The 13,666-nt window shown below is 49.7% G+C and overlaps 1 pseudogene; it reads left to right on the top strand.

Moving 5' to 3' along the window:
• Window positions 1–5,983: 5,983 nt before the first annotated feature.
• Window positions 5,984–13,666, top strand: part of LOC132006993 (G2/mitotic-specific cyclin-B1-like) — an 11,927-nt pseudogene continuing 4,244 nt past the window's right edge.

Here is a 13,666-nt window from a genome sequence, read left to right as displayed (position 1 = left end):
GGCTGTCTGCAGGCCAGGAGGAGACACTCACCAGAATCTGACCATACTGGCAACCTGATCTTGGACTTGCAGCAATCCAGACTGTGATAAAGTACATTTCTGTTGTTTAAGTCACCCAGACCATGGTATTTTGTTGTGGTGGCCACTCGGGCTACTACACTGCTTAATACCTGATCAGTGCATTTTTGAATGAATGAGAAAGAAGGCAACAGAAGAGAGAGGGATAGAATGAATGGGAAGCGAAGATGAAGTAAGAAAGCTAGAGACAACAAAAGAAGAAGAAGAAAAACTTAAGGAAGCAGGAGAAAGAAGGCAGAGAGGATGGACGTGAGCTCATGAGGGATCCAGTTTTTTTCTGTGAAGACCATGCCCATGCCCTGGGAGCCACTGCCAAGATGGAGGTGGATGGTTACGGACCCCAGGGCCAGGGCTGAGCATCCAGGCACAAGGTTTTACACACATGTGTATGTACGTGTATATACACATAACAGTTTCCCCCTGGAAGGGCCAGCTTGTGCTTCACTCAGAAGCTGTGTGTCCTTTAGGAAAGGACCTGGCGCCTGGGGCTTTCGGAGGGCGGCAGTTTGGCTCTTTGGCTGGGCAACAGCTGGGTGCCCTTGCTTCCCCAGTCAAAGGTGGCTGCGGTCCACACCCAGCTGCAGGAGCGAGGACAGTGTTTACCCAATGGCCCCAGTGTCCTCAGAGGACTCGGCTCTCAGTTACACAGCAAACAGCTGGCTCCAGAGGGGCTGTGTCCTGGGCGCTGCTAACTGGCAGCTCCAGGGATGTGTCAGTCTCGCCCACGAAAATGCTTCCTTCAACACCCAGCCCTCCGCCCCTCCGCGGGGTGTGCTCACTCGCGAGCTGGGAATGAATGAGAAAGAAGGTGAAAAAGCCGACAGGTGGCTTTTTTCAAAACGCTCGTTCAGAGAGAACATCCCCCCAAGATGAACACAAAGTTTTCTGTCGCCCGGGGCTCGTCGAAATGGTTTCAGACTCGGCCACCCGATGCAGCCGACAGTGGCTGGCTTTCCAGTAAGAAGACATTTCCTGGCGGGGAAGCCGGACAGACAGGCGGCAGCGGTGGCGCAGGGCCGTGCCAGCCGCCCGGGAAGCCACGGCCCCCGTCCGCCCCAGGGGGGCAGTGCAGCGCCCGCACGCGCGCCTGGGCCCGCAGCCGCCCCTCGGTGCCCGCGCCGCGGGATCCGCCCTCCTCGCGGGGCACCCATTCCCACCCCCTGCCCGGCAGGGACCGGGCACCGTGCGTCCAGCCGCGCTCTCCCGCGCTTGGGGTGGAGGGGGTCCCGGCCCAGCCCCAAGTATGAGGGCTCCTGGTCAAAACACGGTCCACCTTTCGAAACCAAAGCAGTAATAGAATTGGAACACATTTGAATGCTCTTTTCTGCCGGGGCGGAGGACCTAGACTGATTTTGTGGTGGGGGCGGGGGAAGGGGGTTGTGCTGGTGCAGAGACTTGCAGGGAGGCACGCATTTGCGAGCGGTTCCTCGGTGCCAGCTCAGTGCTTGCAATGCCAGCGATCATCGCTAGACCCAGCCCTGCCGTTCGTTGGGTGCAGGGACGTGACAGGACCGCGAAGGCTGGTTCTTTATTCTATTGTTCCCACTCGTCAGAAGGGGCTCCCAGCAAACACGTCCTGCTAGTCCCAGCTTTCCCGCCGACATGGAGACCTCTGCTTTGGTGTCGGTCTTCAGGATGGCTTTTTTTTTGTTTTCTTTTGCCTTTTCTAAAACCTTTTTTTCGGTATCTACCAGACTGGCAAAGCGCTGAGCCAGCCCTTAGGTAGGGACGTGTGGAAGAGAGGAGGGATGGAGATTTGCTCGTCGTACCCAAGCAGCCACACACGTCGCTGGAAGCTGGAAGCACCACCGAAGTCCACACTCTCCTTCCTGACTCCTTGGCAGTGCTTTACAAACACTGTTACTTGGGAAAGTCCCTTGGGGTCCTTGTTCAAATACAGATTCTGATTTAGAAGATTTTGGTAGGGCCTGACATTCTGCATTCTTCAGGAGCTCCCCAGGGGCAGAGCTGTTGCCTGGACCACACTTGGAGGAGCAAGGAGTAGATCATTGCTCTTCACTGCAGCTGCATATTAAAATCACCTGGGGAACTTGAAACACTTGAATTTCACTAAAAGCATAAATCTTACATGTTCCCACTACAAAAAAAAAGCTGCCTGTGTGGGGTGATGGGTATGTTAACTCAATTGTTATCATTTCGCAGCATATACCTATATCAAACCATCACAGTGTATCCCTTTAAAAACACCATGTTGTAAAACGTAAATATATACCATTTTTATTTGCCAATGGTCCTGCAATAAAGATGGGGGAAATTAATTAGGCTGGCTCCCCTACCCCCAGATATTTTTATTTAATTTTTCTGGGGGTAAGCCTGTGCTTTTTTTTTTTTAATTTTTAAGTAAGCTTTTTCAGGTGATTTTTATGGGCTGCCAGGATTGAGAACCACTCACCCATGCAGCTGAGAGGAGGGGCATAGGCTGTAGCCAGGGGCATTGATTCAATACTGTAGGGTTGTGACCAAGATTGGGAATTCAGTTTGTGATCAGTGAACATATTTGGTCCATATGGTTTCAAATACTTCGTTTTGCCTCACACTCATTCAATCATCAAATATTTATGGAGGCATTATGTTGTACTGGGCACTGTGCTAGCTGGTAAGGATGCAGCAGAGAGTAAGCCTGATGTGGCACTGACAGTCTAGTGGTGTAGGTGACAGTAATCAAATAATGGCCAAGAGAGATGCAGATGCACAACGGAGGGATTTAACGTGCACGTGGGAGAGTAGGACAGTAAAATGGCAATGAATTGCCTGCTATCTGAAGGACGAGTCGTCACTAATAGGTGAAAGGGGATGGGTTCTAGGCAGAGAGACTGGCAGTATGCAGCCAGGGTGGTCGCTGGGCATGATGGAGTTTGAGAAGTAGAGAGGTAGCTATATAGATCACAGGTTTCCAGAAAGTTAAAATCCCCAAGGAACTTTAAAAAACATGCCCGTGCTTGGTTTCTAACCCTGAGGTTCAGTTTTACTGACCTGGGATAAGAGTGTGCACCCAACAGATCGTGGGGAGGAGGGGTCAAGGCTGAGCTCTTCTGTGAGTATGCAAAGGGTAGGTTTCTGTGCTGCGGGCTCAAATTCAGATCTGGGTGCTCTGGGTACCAAGACTGGTAACACAGGTAGAGGAGCTGGGATTTTGTTTTCAGGACGGACACGCGTGCCTTTCATAGTGCCTGAACAGAAGGCCACTGCCCGCCTCCAGCCAATTAATTGCTTGGGAGCAGAGCCAATACACTGCTTCAAGAAACAGCTGTGGATCTGCTCAAGTGTTTGAGCAAGTATGCAGATGAACTTCCAGAATAATAGGTCTTGGAGTGTGAAAACATGACATTAGGCTGGACAATTGGAATATCTGATGTTAGAGTAGCTCGACCTTGGGGCTGGGGCTGGAGCTGAACCAGCATTCTAGCCGGAAGGAATGGCAGAGGCGAGGTACCGGCAGGAAGGTGGGATGCGCGTAGCACTCCCAGGGGACCGTGAGCCATCTAGTCTGGCTTATAGGGGTGTTCCAGGAGGAGTTTGAGACCCCACTGCCTGCTCTGGTCCCACTGGTCTTACTGCTCATTTGACAAGCCAATTCATAAACACATCACAGTGTCAGAAGGTGACACTGTTGGGGAGGTGGCGCACCGCCATCCACCAGTGACTAGAAAGAGTCCACTCTGTCAGACTTAGGCTCAAACTTGCAAATGTGTAGGTTCCCCTTGGAAGGGGTCCCCTAGGGGGGCTGGCACCCATTGCAACCAGACTGTGTGTACTGCAACCCCGGGGCTTGTGGCCTCGTTTTGTGGGCCACGGACCCCTTAGCCATCTGGTGATGCCTACTGGCGCCTTCTCAGAATAATGCTTTTAAATGCATAAAATAAGACATAATCATAATGGAAACCAATTATACTGAAATACAGCTATCAACATATTTTTTAAATGTGTAGTAAAGGTGACTAATTATTAGCACAAGAAATAACAACAACTAGCAATGGGGGGCCTGGCTGGCTCAGTCAGAAGAGCCTATCACTCTGGATCTCAGGGCTGTGAGTCCGAGCCTTATGTTGGGTGTAGAGATTGATTAAATACACACAACTTAAAGAGAGAGAGAGAGAGAGAGATCTAGAGGTGCCTGGGTGGCTCAGTTGTTAAGCATCTGCCTTTGGCTCAGGTCATGATCCCAGGACCCTGGGATCAAGCAATGCATCAGGCTCCCTGCTTTGCAGGAAACCTACTTCTTCCTCACCCACTCCCCCTGCTTGTGTTCCCTCTTGCTGTGTCTCTCTCTGTCAAATAAATAAATAAAATCTTTAAAAAAGAGAGAGAGAGAGATCTAGCAATAAGTTTTAGACCCATTTCAAAATAGTGATGAACATATTGATATTTGAAGAAGAGATCTACTTCCAAATGTGTGTGATTTCTGTTGGGGGCTGAGTTACATACAGGTCCTCAGGTGTTCTGGTAAATTCTTGCCTGCCTTCATGACTGAAGGAAGTGCTAAAATGTAGTCACTACGAGAGCAGATGTAAACAGGCAGCGTTCCCCAGCCAAGTTCATGAACCCTTTGAATTCTAGCCACAGACCCCTTGGAAGACTGGTGACTCGTGTTAAGGACCCACGTAGCCTTCCTGATGTCCATGTGGGAACTGTCCTTTGCTTCAAATGCCCTCCCTGGAGCTCTCATAGCTGAGGGGCAGGGATGGAACTGCCGTCCTGCCTTCGCTCCCTGACACTCAGAGCCTGTGTCACGTGGTTTTCTCTTGCAGCAGGTAGAGGACTTTCCATCTCCAGTAGGGTTCCTCTTTCCACATGCAAGGTTCTGTGCTATACCTCTGCCACTGGAACAGGGGCCAGAGACAGTGTGCGTGTTATTAGTAATAACACCTACCACTCACTAAACCTTTTTATAGGTCAGGTTCTGTGACAGTACCTGATCCAGTAAAGATTTACCAGGTGCCTGCTCTGTGTCAGGCACTGTTCTAGGGGCTCTGGGGCGGCAGTGAATGAGACAGCTGAATCCCAGCTCTCACAAAGCTTACACTCTAGTGGGGAGGACAAATGGCTCTAGAGAGTAACCAGGTAAATGATGCAGCATGCCAGCGTGTGGAAGTGCTTTGGGGAAAAGCAAAGCAGAGAAGGGGAGAGGGAGTACCTCTCGGGAAAGGTGGGTGCCGTGTCAAATGGGGTCACCAGGGAAGGTCTCAGTGAGGAGCTGGGCATTTGAGACCAGACCCAAAGCAAGTGAGGGGTGAATGAGCCTTTGCAGGCATTTGGAGGAAGAGCATTCTGGACAGAGGGAACAGCTTTGCCTCGATCGGGGGGCCAGAATGCAGAGAAGGCCTGTGGGGCGGAGGAGAGACGTGAGCAAGGGAGTGGTAATTAGCAGATGAGGGCAGGGAAGTGGGAGGATCTGAACGGAGCCCCCGACCCCAGCAACGCAGCTAGGTGATAGTAGCTTTATTTCCATTTTCAAATGGGGCATATGGCTCAGGAAATCTAAGTGCCTTGACTGGTGAGTGACAGTGGAAACTCGGAAGCCTCACACCCTCTCCTCCTCCCGTGGCCTCAGGCTCAGAGAAGGGTCAGCATGTTCTTTACTTCCTTGTGCCGCTTCCAGACTATTGTTCCTTTGTCATTTCCCAAGGACCGTACATCCCTCTGTGTACCCTCCCCCCTTGCTGCCCACCAACTTTATCCACCAATGCCACTTTGTTGAGCCCCTGCTATGTGCCAGGCACTATATTAGAGGCTGAGAAGAAAATGACGAATAAGAGAAGTCAGCCCCTCCGGCTTGCTGCGGAGGAATGGTTGTTGAGCTGTGCTGGGTTCAGGTCCTCGGCTCGCTGGTGAGTCCTGTGGTCTGCTTCTCCCCACTGAAGTGCTGCCTGGTGGAGAGCAAGCCATGGCACTCCGGGTCACCAGGAACACAGAAGTTAATGCTGGAAATGAGGCGAAGATCAGCATGGGAGGCGCAAAGCACGTGCCTCTGACCACGACTGCAGCCTCCAAGCCTGGGCTGCGGCCGAGAACAGACCTCGGCGACATTGGTAACAAAGTCAGCGAACAACCACAGGCCAAACTGCCTCTGAAAAAAGAAGCAAAAACTTTGGTTCCTGGAAAAGTTATTGCTAAAAAAATACCTAAACCTCTGGAGAAGTCACCCAAGCCTGTGTCAGAACCTGAGCCCATTAAAGAAGAAAAACTTTTACCTGAGCCTGTTTTGGTTGCTACTCCCTCTCCAAGCCGAATAGAAACATCTGGATGTGCCCCTGAAGAAGAATACCCGTGTCAGGCGTTCTCTGATGTAATTCTTGCAGTGAATGGTGTGGATGCCGAAGATGGAGCTGATCCAAACCTTTGTAGTGAATATGTGAAAGATATTTATGCTTATCTGAGACAACTCGAGGAAGAGCAAGCCATCAGACCAAAATACCTACTGGGTCATGAAGTCACTGGAAACACGAGAGCTAACCTTATTGACTGGGCTAGTACAGGTTCAGATGAAGTTCAGGTTATTTCAGGAGACCATGTACATGACCGTTTTCATTATTGATCAGTTCACGCAGAATAATTGGGTGCCCAAGAAGATGCTGCAGCTGGTTGGTGTCACTGCCATGTTTATTGCAAGCAAATATGAAGAAATGTACCCTCCAGAAACTGGTGACTTTGCCTTTGTGACTGACAACACTTAGACCAAGTACCAAATCAGACAGATGGAAATGGAGATTCTAAGATCTTATTTTGGTCTGGGCCACCCTCTACCCCTGCATTTCCTTCGGAGAGCATCTAAGATTGGAGAGGTTGATGTTGAGCAACGTACTTTGGCCAAATACTTGATGGAACTAACTGTGTTGGACTACGATGTGGTGCACTTTTCTCTTTCTTAGATTGCAGCAGGAGATTTTTGCTTAGCACTGAAAATTCTCGATAACAGTGCATGGACACCAACTCTACAGCATTATCTATCATACACTGAAGAATCCCTTCTACGCGTTATGTAACACCTGGCTAAGAATATAGTCATGGCGAATCATGGGCTTACAAAGCACATGACCGTCAACAAGTACACTACATCTAAGCACGCGAAGATCAGCATCATGTGCCATCTGTACATACTATATGTTACCTTTACTGACTTTTAATAAAGTCTGTGGTCCTTTTTACTTAAAAAAAAAAAAAAGAGAGAGAGAGAGAGAGAGAAGTCAGCTCCTTGCTGTCAGGGAGCTTTTTATTCTGGTGGGTGGGGGAGACGAGTGCATAGGAACTAAAAATGAAAATATTCGTTAGTAATAAGAGCCACGCCGAGAGGAGAGAGTGACTACTTTATAGAAGCTAGGGGAAACAGCCTTTCTAAGGAGGTGACATTTAAATTGAGATCTGGGGGAGAACATTCCAGACAGAGGGAGGTACTGAGCAAAGGCAAAAGAGGGAAGGAGCTTGGCACGGTAGAGGAGCAGAAGGCAGGAGGACAGGGAGGGTTCGAGGCTGGGGCGGCCGCACAGGGGCCAGCCTGGGCAGGGCCTCATGAGTTAGGAGCACCTGGGGGTCCAGCGGAGTGACACAGGATGGTTCATATTTTCAGGTAGTGTTGACTTCTCTATAGGGAACACATAGGTGGGGAAAGTGGGGGATGGAGAGAGTTGTGAAAGATTTAGGATGTGTTTGGAGATAAAGTCAAGCAGACAGGCTGATAGATGGGATGTAGGGCATGGATTCAAAGACGACCTTGAGGTTTCCGAGTCCCGGTTAGAGCAGCTGTGTGAATGGTGATGCCGTTTGCAGAACTGAGGAAGGCTTTGGGGAAGTGACTTTGGGGGAAGTGACTTTGGAGGAAGTATCAAGAGTGCCATTTTGAACTTGTTCGCCTGAGATTGTGGTGTCAAACAGGCAGTGGGATTCAGGAGCTAGTTGCAGTTCTGGAGAGCGGTCTAAGCTAGAGAGAGTCAGAAATGCAGGAACATCGCCGCTGTGCATATCTACCTGTGTAGAGCACAGTGCCTGCCACATCGCGGATGGTCTAGAACCTTGTGGCTGGCTGAGGGAATGAATGGGTAAAATGTGCTCCTAGAGCTCTGGAATCAGACTTCGGTTCAGATTTAGATCCTGCCTCTGCTACTTACTAGCTTGACCTTGAACATGTTATTAACCCTCGGGGAGCCCCAGCTTCCTCAGCTGTAGAATGGAGAAAGCAACGATATCTATTCCCTGTTTAAACGGGCAGTGTTTAGCACAATCCTGGCGCGTGGTGAGCTCTCAGTGAGGTGGTGGCTGTTACCATATTCAGAGCATGACGTAGGCCCCAAGACAGCCAGGCCTGAAGGGGCATTTCAGAAGGCAGTCCCGGAGGCTGGGTCCATGTAGCTGGCTTGTCGTGTGACAGGCAGTAAGCCTCATGGCTAGGTGTTGCCCTCTTGAGCCAAACTGTCCAGGTTCATAATCCTGGTTGAGCCACTTCCTAGCTTACTTAAAACTCTATGTGCCTTGGGGTTTTAAAAAATTATTAATATTTAATCTCTAGAATAGGAATAATAGTAGACCTACCTCACTGAGCTGTTGTGACGGATTAAGTGAGATAATCCATGGAAAATGTGGAGAACAGTGCCTGTTACCAAGGGTTCAATAGGAAGGAGCTATTATCACGCGGACACAGGAGGGAGGGAGCTGTACATAGGCTTCAGCTGTGTCCTTGACCTCCCTCCAGAGAAGCTCAGTATTCACCCCTGGTCCGACAGGAGAGCCCATTTCAAATAGCTCGGCCCTCCCAATGCTGTCTTCCTAGTTCTCCTCGGCTGCAGCCTTCCCATTTCTGTAGCTCTCTGAATAACGTGTGAGCCTTTGCCAGGGTTGGTGTGGAAAAAGTCAACTCCTCCACTCGAGGACTGCAGACCCAAAGCCCCCTTTCACTCAGGGGCGGTGCCGGTCACAGGCTACGGGCAACGGGAGTCCAGGTCCCTGAGCTGCCTGAAGTTGTGTAGGAGCAGAGAGAAATAACCAACTGAGACAGCCCCAGAGGACCCGCAGGCTTCTTTTCTACTCAAATGCTCCCTTTGTTGCTAAGAAGCAAACCTACTCCATCCCCACTGGCACCAGCCTGCCCATTGTTTTCCTGAGAGACCATCCCCAGCCAAGAGCTAGGACTACCTCTGTCTTATAGAAATGGCAGCCTGGAGATTCTGTGGCAGTGGGAGTATCATGTAACCCAAATTCTCCACAGCTAAAGACTCAAACAAAGCCCAAGGTCAGGGGTCCTGGGCAGACCCATAAAGGAAGTTACTGAAAGCATTTGGCCTGGCTTTTCTCCCTGGGCGGGGCTACCTGTGGTGATTACTGCTCGAGGCCCTGACATCTGAGAAATGGGCACAAGGCTAGTCTCATCTTAGCTCCATTTGAACAAAGTGGTGAGCCTTGTGGGCTTGTTCCAGAGCGGGGAAAGCATGAAAAATCCCACCAGGAAGATAGAGCAGAGATTTGATAAATAGCTGGTCTTTCAGGTAGATGGAGGTGGATGGGTCTGAGGTAGAAAGGGACAGAGAGGACTGTTTGGTACTTTGCAGCTGTGGGCTCTGAACCTGGCCGGTGAACTGCATGTCTCTGACTTGCCCCCCTCCCCCTCCTATCTCCTCCCCTTGTCAGGTACCTCTCTGGGGCTTCTCATCACTTCAGTGCTCACCTCCACCTGTCTGAGAAAGAGGAAGGATTCCCCAGCTCTGTCTTCATTCACACATTTTTTCTCTCTAGAACCTTCTCTCAGCATGTCTTCCGCTCAATCATTCCCCCTTTGCTTAAGGATAAAGTTCTAACTTCTCTGAGGTGTGGCACCACAAAGGAATTTTTAGAACTAGAAAGGTCTCTCTAAATCATTTCACCCTAGTATATTGTCTTTACAAATAATGAAATCAGGGTTCAGAGACAAATTTCCTGCCCAAGGCCCCACAGCAAGTTGTTGGCAGGGCCACACGTAGGAATGCAGCTCTCCTGACTCCCAAGCCAGTGTTCTTTGTACAATGGTATCCTGCTTCCACCAACCTCATTTGCCACAAAGCCAAACCTTAGTGACTTAAGATGTCAGCCCTCTTTTATTAGTCTCCTGGTTTCTGTGGGTCAGAAATGGGAGAAGGGCTCAGCTGGACTGTTCAGGCTCAGGGTCCCTCAGAAGGCTGCGGCAGGAGAGTGACTGGAGCTGGAGGGGTAAGGGACGGGGACGATGGGGCTGGAGCAGCTGGAAACAGCCAGGCTTCTCTCTCTCCACGCAGTCTCAGAGTTGCGTCCTGTGATCTTGCCGTAGGAGTTAGTTTGGGCTTCCTCCCAGCATGGCTGCTGTCCAGTGACTCACAGAGAGGTTGGAGGTTTCAGGAGTGAGTGTTGCAGCAAACAAGGTAGAAACTGTAACCCCTTTACAACCTAGCCTCCAAAGTCACTTAACCTCATTTCGGCCATAATCACAAGCCTACCCGGTTGTGAGGGGAAAGACCATAGCCCCTGTATCTCACTGGGGGCGGTGTCAGAGTCACATTGTAAGAAGAGCCTGCGGAATGAGAGATCTTGTTGCAGCCATCTTGGAAAAAAACTACCTGCCTCCCCAATCTTACTTCCCACTCTTCCCTCAGACAAACCTTCTGCTTCAGCCAGCTGGGCTTCTCCAGTCCCTTCAGAGAAGCCTTCTGCTCTCTTATTTTTTTCCCTAAAGACTCCCTTGAGCATCATTTTCACCCATTCAAGGCTACAGACACTTGCGTGTTTAATAGGCTGAAGAGTTGCTCCATACTTGGTCGGGGCCCATCCGAACCGTGGCTGGGCGTTTCCACATCCGGGTCCTAAGCATTTGGATTCTGTTAGCCAGACTGCCCTCCTCATTCTTCAAGGGTCACAGACTGTCAGGTTCACATGGTTTCTGGACATAAAAGGCCAGACACAGTGCAGTGTCTCTTCCGAGGTGGGCACAGGCACGCACCAGATGCTGATCACAGGGCCCTGGCAGTCTGGGGAGCGATCAAACGTGTTGGCAAAAGCCTTTGGCTGGGAATCAGGAAACCAGGGTCCCTCCACCAACATTCTGGCCAGTTTGATGCGTGCATGACCTGAGGCAAACACCTCAATCTCTCAGTGGGCCTCAGTGTCCTCATTTCTGCAATGTGAAACGTAGGGCTTGCCTTTCCTACTTTGTGATGAGCAGATAAAAGATGGAAAGGCCCTTTGAGAGCAGAAAATGCTTTTAAATGGTCATGAGTTTTGTATTTGTTTCTTTTCTCAACTACCACTTCCTTCTACACCAGCATAGAGACTCCAGGAAGTAGGTGAGTTCGTGTGAATGGTTCTGGAACTGGTATTGGTCGACAGCCCTTCCCTAGACACATATGGTAGGATTTAGGAGGGTAGGATTTGCAATATTACCATTTCCCAGTCTCTGACGGGCTCATCCTGGGCAGGAGCAGAGGCTGAGAAAAAGACTCAATTCAGAGCTAACAATTTCACCCTGTCCTGCTCCAAAACCTCCAGCCTATTCACACTCCCAGGGAACATGCTGCGTCTGGAAGAAGGTGCTGCCTCTACCCCCCAGGTAGAAAGTGAGGCTACTAATTAGCTGTGTGGCCTTGGGTGAATTCCTTCCCCTCTCTGAGCCTTCATTTCCTTAGAAAACAGTGGTCTCCTCACCACCCCTGCTGCTAGAGAAGAGTTTATTTCTTGGCTTCATCATATCTATTGTGCAGGGGTGGCATGTGGTCTCTCTGGAGCTGGAAAGCATTAAGTCAGAACAGTCTTCATCAAAACAATACACAGTTTCCCCCAAATTAAAGCCCCCCCCCCCCCCCCCCAGACTCCTTCACCTCGTGGGACCTAAGAGAGCTGGCCGAAGCAGAGTGTGGGCCCGGGAGTTAGCAGACCAGAGAGGCAGCTCTGGTCATGGGATGTGACCTTGGCTCAATCAGACAATCTCAAATCCTTGGAGCTAGAAGGCACCTACCAAAGCCCTCAGACAGCCTCCACAATGAACTTCCCGGATGACAGTCACATGGGGCACCTGCCACCACTGCAAGATTCGGGGCTATACTCTGTCCGCTGAAACTTCATCTCTCTTCCTCCCACTCCAGCAAACACACCACTTCTCTCAATTTATGAGACTGGCGCAAGTACACAAAGGCTGGTTGTTGCAGCATCGTCTGTAACAGGGCAAAACTCAAAGCCACCTAAACACCTGCCTGTGGGGGATTGGTTAAAGGAGTTAACAGGACAGCCACAGATACTATGGAATGTTATGCAGAGATTATTTTGAAGTGCAATAGGCATAAATACGTGCATATAGGAAATTACCCATGACATATAGTTAAGTGGGAAAAAAACAAGCTGTGGGACAATGTGTATGACACAATAGAAATGTTACATGCAACTATCTTATTTTTTTAAGATTTTTAAAAATTTATTTAAGGGAGAGAGAAAAAGAAAGAGCACACGCTGTGGGTAGGCAGAAGGAGAGAGAGAAGCAGACTCCAAGGTGAGCAGGAAGCCCAAAGTGGAGCCAATCCCAGGACCCCGAGATCGTGATTCGAGCCGAAATCAGACACGCAACCAACCGCACCACCCAGGGGCCCTACAGCTATCTTTTTTCACAAGTAAGTTCATATACATGTAATGTATGTACTGTGTACATGTCAGAGTTCTCCAGAAAAACAGAACTAATAGAATAGAGAGAGAGACAGAGATTTATTATGAGGAATTGCCTCATGCAATTATGGAGGCTGAGAAGTTCCTCAAACTGATGTCTGCAAGCTGAGACCCAAGCTGGCCAGCAGTATCATCCCAGTCTGAGTCTGAAGGCAGGAGAGCCAGGACAGCCCAGGGATGGTCGAAGTTCCAGCCCCAGGGCAGGAGAAAACTGACGTTCCAGCTCAAGCAGGCAGGCAGAAAGGGGACGATTTGGCCCTTTCTCCCCTTTTTGTTTTATTCAGGTTTCTTCAGGATGATACCCACCCACACTGAAGAGGGCGATTTACTTTGCCGAGTCCACCAATTCAAATACCAATCTCGGGGCACCTGGGTGGCTCATTGGGTTAAAGCCTCTGCCTTCGGCTTGGGTCATGATCCCGGGGTCCTGGGATCGAGCCCCGCATCGGGCTCTCTGCTCAGCAGGGAGCCTGCTTCCTCCTCTCTCTCTCTGCCTGCCTCTCTACCTCTTTGTAATCTCTGTCAAATAAAATAAATTAAAAAAAAAAATCTTAAAAACAAAACAAATACCAATCTCATCTGGAAACACCATCAGAAACACACCCAGAAATGGTGTTTAATCTGGACAGCCCATAGCCCCGTCAAGTTGACATACACAATGAACTATCACAGTAGGCAAGTACATAGATGAAAGCTTAGGATACCCGAAACCCTTAAGGGTGATTACCTTCAGAAAAGGGACTGGGATGAGATGGGAAGGGATGAGAAAGGGAGCTCAAGGAGTTCTTCCAAAATACCTGAATAGTTTGGACTTTTCCATCGTGAATTTATTCATCAATTTATTCTTTCATTAAAAATGCAATTTCAACAGCATGGAGGTTCCTCAAAATGTTGAAAATAGAGCTACCCTATGACCCAGCAATTG

Source organism: Mustela nigripes, chromosome X (assembly GCF_022355385.1).
Source record: "Mustela nigripes isolate SB6536 chromosome X, MUSNIG.SB6536, whole genome shotgun sequence".
NCBI lineage: Eukaryota > Metazoa > Chordata > Mammalia > Carnivora > Mustelidae > Mustela > Mustela nigripes.
The sequence above is the reverse complement of the archived record's forward strand: the minus strand, read 5'-3'. Positions and strand labels throughout refer to the sequence as shown.